Here is a 5,900-nt window from a genome sequence, read left to right on the forward strand (position 1 = left end):
CTCCTCCCGCCCCCTAAAACAATACTCTGCCAAAAGCTCCTAGGCAGCTTCACACACACCTTGCAGCCTAAGTGGGGCTTATGCTTACTATTCTGTAAATAGAAGGGTGAGTTCATGCCTACCAATCTCAAGGCAGTTTTAACTCAGCCCATAAGAAGTTTTCACCCAGCTCATCATAACACAAACTCAGAGTAGCACAAAGCATGGTCAGCCATTTAGAGAAGGAGGTTTCTAGCTATCTGAGACTCAGCAAGATATCTACAAACAAATAATAGAAAAATCAGTGGATTCAAATAACATTCAATGCTTAAAACGAAACCAAAGTACAGAAAGTGTTGTAGTAAAAGGGTGGTTTCCAAAGCACTAGAGAACCATGGTAACCAAGATTCTTGCATTCATTTCAAGCTATTCTGGTTACATACTGTGTTGTGTTAAAGGCAGGACTTGTTCTGTTTTTACTATTTTTGTTACTCATGTGTAAGAAACAGACTCCAGAGGAGATTTTCCAAGGTATAAATACCACTGAAGCACTAAGTAATTCAGAAGGAGTTAGGTGCCTAACTGGTATTTGTGCCTTTAAAGATCTTCTTGTCCATCAATACTTTCGCAAACTAAAATGACTTTGAGAGTAAACATTCTGTATGGCACAGGGACTTGCAGCTGCCTATGGTATGTGCTGGGCTATAATCCTGCCCTTTACATTCCAGAGAAATGAAAGAAAATTAGCAACTTTGAAGCTATGTTTGATATGTTAACTTGAGGCCTGTGTGTTCTGTTCTGAGACAGTTGCTATGCCAATCTAAGCTAGCAGAGTGCTCTTTCCAGCCTGATGAGAACATGTTTTTAATCAACTTTCAGATAGGGCTAGGGTGACTAGATCTCCCGATTTTATACAGACAGTCCCGATTTTTGGGTCTTTTTCTTAGATAGACTCTTGTTACCCCCACCCCCTGTCCCAATTTTTCACACTTGCTGTCTGGTTACCCTAGATAGGGCAATTGGAAAAATGGCCCAGACATCACCAGGTTGACATTTACTTACACCAGACTTTAAGGGACAAAGGTTGCTAACACTGAACAGGGCCTTCTGTTCCCCATGACATTCCAATATGTGAAGCTTTAAGGCGCCCAATCATAAGTGAAAATTATGCCAGAAAGGACACCCCCAAACTCACAAAACATAGAAATGCAGAGTTAATGGTGCCTCATTACATAAAACATGGGGGCGAGGTGGGTAGGGGGATGGAATCAGGAGATGCAGAGTTAAGGCAACATTTCTTACACAATGCAGCCACACAACCTTAACACTGTCATCTTTGAATTCTGTTCTAAGGAATCCCTCAGAGAAAGTATAGTACTTTACACCTTCCTCGGCATATTGGTGAAGTGTGCCAGCAGTCAGCACTCCCCAGATGAATGTTGCTGCACAGAGCACAAAGAAAGATCTGTTAGACTGTAAGATTAGGACTGTTGATCTGGAGTTCTGGTGGGCATAGAGAAAATGGCAGGTTTCATTGTGAGTGAGGAGGTAAAGTGCTGTCATATTCGCAGCACTGTTATCCTCCCCACTGGGCAGAGTTAAGGTTGCATGGCTGCATTCTGTAAGAAGTGGAACAACTTTTTCAATACTTCTTTTCATGAACCATTTCAAAATCTAATTAAACAATAAAAAGTGTCAAGTGGAACACTCAGAAATAGAGCTAGTTAAAAAAAAAAAAAAAAACAACCAACAAAACCGTTTTCCACCAGAAATGCAGTTTCCTCAAAAATTGAAAGACTTGGTGAAAACATGTCCACGTTGATGAAATTTTCAAAGGGAAAAAAGTCAAAACAAATCATCATGACTTTATAGTTTCATTCTGAATCTCTGATGCCCCCTGCTACATATATCATAGACAGTGACCTGCTATACTGCTTTCTGTCACTGGGAATATAGCTTAGCCTCCAGAAGCAACAAAGTGCGCAACTTTCTAGTGATAGGAAATAAATCAAGCAGTTAACAATTAAGAAAAGATATTTTACTTAGGTAAGATACAGTGAAATTAGAAAATGTTTTGATCCGTATCTCAAAGTGCTTGCAATTCTCATTTCAAGGCAGGTGAGACAATGATATTCAGCAAAGAAAACAAATCTGTGTCCAGTATGTTTTATTAAATAAAAGTTTCCATTTGCTCATGCCAGCTCCTGTTTACTATACCGATCTTTAAACTTTTGGAATTTCATATCCACCTGGTTGAATTTACACATTAGAGGATGAAACTGACCACAGAGGGCAGAACTGACTAAGTTCATCTCTGTCTGAAATGATGGGTGAGTCAGCCCCCTCAAATCTGTCTCTCTATATTTTCTATTTAGCCAGCAGACACCTGTGTTCCATATTTACATAACTGTATGTGCTGCAACTGAACCATCCGCATAACTTGCCACATTGTCAGATGCTTGAAGTACAGTGCAGATAAATGAGAAGAGAGAGAGAGAGAGAGAGAGAGAGAGAGAGTGTCCACAGCACACTTAGGACTGCACTGATTCCTCACGACTTTTACTTCACCTTCTCAATCTTAGGTTTCTATTTTTCTTTCTTTCCTTTGTGTGTGTGTGTATATGTGTGTGGGTATATATTCATATATACACACACACCTGGCAGTAATGCTAACGGTCAATTAGAGACTATAAGATACTGTAGGTATTACCTTTTGGATAGTTTCTTCTGATTAGTGTATACCTCTGTGATTGTAGCAGGTGGGCTGGATTACCTCCAGGTTCATATATTTTGGTGATATTCATAGATGTTCAGCCAGGGTGGGTACTTCTGTCATGGGCTCTCTCTGGAATCAGTGCACATAGCAATAAAAAAAATCTTATCTGGAAAAATTTCCTACCTGATAATTCTTTCCTCAAGGTTTTGTATGATAGTCTCATCTCCTTCTCTTGTAGATTATCCTGTCAAGTACATAATTAAAATTCTGAATGTTCAGCATTCCAGAATTCAAGACTCATTATTGCTGTTATTAATAATTATTTGTATTATAATAGTCACCACAAGCCCCCAACTGAAATCAGGGCCCCATTGTGCTAAGTGCTGTATATATATACCTGGTGAGACACAAACCCTGTTCTGAAGAACTTACAATCAGAAGAGACAAGACAGAAAGTATATCATGCCCATTTTACAGATGGGGGAAAATGGCAGAGACATTAATTGACTTACCCCAGGCCAAATAGGCAATTCCATGTCAGAGGCAGGAATTTAGTCCAGATCTATGGAATCCTAATTTAATGACTTAACCACAAAACTATCCTCTCTCTCAAGAAGATATGCTGTGGAGTCCAACTGATATTTGAGGGCTTTGGATTTAATACTTTAATACCACAGATTTAATACTTCCAAATATATCCTGGAACAAGTTATTCCTTAGCTATCATGTATAGGAAGTATTACCACTGCTGCTTCGGAAGGTTCAAGTGAATTAGGTGAGTTGGCAAGCTCCCAATATAGTTTGGAATAATTTCACTGAAATATTTTGTTGTGCTACTCTCTCTGCTGGAAAGGAAGGACTTATACAAGTATCTGGACTGAGAGTCAAAGTTCAGTGAATGAGAATTTAAATTCCACATGAAGGATGTTGTTTTCCACAAAATGATATATTGGAATATAACTAGGAGGCAACATTAATGAAAAACTCCTTTAATCAGGAACATTAACATAAAGATCTTTGTCTAAATTAGAAACCTCTTCCTATGCAACCACGTTAAAAAGAGATAATGATACTGGATGTAATTTGTTTTTCGTTTTGAAAAATTGTTTTAAAAAAAGAATACTAAAAGTATTTCTTGCAGGGAATTATTGTATTTCATTAAAAGTTATCTTTGGTTTCAGTAATTTCATTCATTCCACTGTTCAAATTTTAACTTAAGATAAACTGTTCTACTAACATTTCAACTGAAGATATAGATAGGCTACTTCCCAACCTCACTAATGTTTAATTATAGCTTCTGGTACAAAGAAAGATTAAAGCAGTCTAAAAAAGTCTTAGCCATCAGTAACTTTCTGGGGAGAAGAGACGATTATGGGAAGCAAGATTAATTCCTAGGTAAAAATCCATTTCTATGTTACTTTAGTGTCTGGGAGAGAACCAAGTTAGAAAGGATAGTCTAACCATTTTGTTTAAGTGGCAACAGTATTACCCTATGATTCAGCCAAGCACTTAAGCAGGTGCTTAACTTTAAGCATTTGCTGAATTTATGTCGATGGCCCATAAGCACCTTCTTAAGTGCTATGCTAAATCAAGGCCTTAAAGTTCTGGTCTAACAGAGGTCAGCCTAGACTATGACAACTGACTTTTTAGCTTGATTCTTCTTCTTATGAAAAAGGCCAAAGTTTTCTATATTTTGACTTTTCAGGCAATCAATACTCACTAATAGCCCATGAGAGTTGTTTCAGAGGTAGACAGCATTGCCTTTAGGCCATAGGTCTCGGTTTCTGATATGGTAAAAACTTGACTCAGACTGAAACATGCCAATTTGCAAGGACAGTTATGGAACAGGGATTTTATTTAAACAAAAACGAAATTTCTCTCTATATATAATCCTTCTGCCAGGTGGAGTTGGCGGCAACAAGGGCTGCATTCAATATCTAGGGCAGGAGTAGGCAACCTATGGCACATGTGCCGAAGGCGGCACACGAGCTGATTTTCAGTGGCACTCACACTGCCGGGGTCTTAGCCGGTCTGGGGTGCTCTGCATTTTAATTTAATTTTAAATAAAGCTTCTTAAACATTTTTAAAACCTCATTTACTTTACATACAACAATAGTTTAATTATATATTATAGACTTATAGAAAGAGACCTTCTAAAAACATTAAAATGTATTACTGGCGTGCAAAACCTTAAAATAGAGTGAAATGCAGACTCAGCACACCATTTCTGAAAGGTTGCCGACCCCTGATCTAGGGGTTCCTCTTAACAGTACAAAAGTGAACCAGTTTAAGTACCCACCCAGTAATCTGGGAAAGCTAAACACTAGCCCTGGGTGTTTCTAAGAGGCAATATTTCCCCTCTCGCAAGCACAGAGTCTGTATAACTAAAGAAAATTTTTATTAACAGGGAAAGGGATCCCTGCATTAATCTGGGAAAAAAACACAACCACAATTCGAAAGCATAGGACCACGAGCAAACACCCATCCTAGAGTATGTTGGACAATGTCCTTTGCCTCAGTTTCTCACCTTACGGTGCAAAAATATAATGAATGAATGTTGCTTTAGCACATCACTCCCCTCTACCTCCACTGCACCCTACTCACAGCTGGTTGTCCTTGGTCAGCAAAGACCCAGAGTACAGAGGTGCAGCCACATGGGTTCACCTCCCACCCCTGGAGCAATATGTCTACAGTGCACCTCTGCAGCTGGCTCACTGCTGCTGCTAGTATGCCACTGCTGCCACTATTTTCTCTGCTGCTATCCCTGCCACGACCTGCCACCTCTGACGCATCACCACTGCTGCTGCTTGCTGCTCACTGCCACTTTTGCAATGCTACAATCTGAGTTTCTACTGCTTAGGTCAGGTCTTAATGGTTTCATTAGATAGCAGGGAACCTCACTACTAGTGCAACCTCTGCATTGATCTTTCACTGCAACACTGTCCCCCCACCCACCATCCAGTATAGTCCCTGAACCTCTTCATCAGTGAGTCAGCTCTAATATTCACAGAACAGAAACAAGCACTGTCAATTGGTCTAATCAACTCTGTCTTTAAATGCTAGGGACAAGAGGGTCAAATGGCATCTAGGACCCTTTACGCATAGCCCACACAAGAACACTTGCTCCCACTTCTTCTCTCTTTCACAGAATCATAGAATATCAGGGTTGGAAGGGACCTCAGGAGGTCATCTCGTCCAACCCCCT

This window comes from Chelonoidis abingdonii, chromosome 2, assembly GCF_003597395.2.
Source record: "Chelonoidis abingdonii isolate Lonesome George chromosome 2, CheloAbing_2.0, whole genome shotgun sequence".
NCBI classification, from domain to species: domain Eukaryota; kingdom Metazoa; phylum Chordata; order Testudines; family Testudinidae; genus Chelonoidis; species Chelonoidis abingdonii.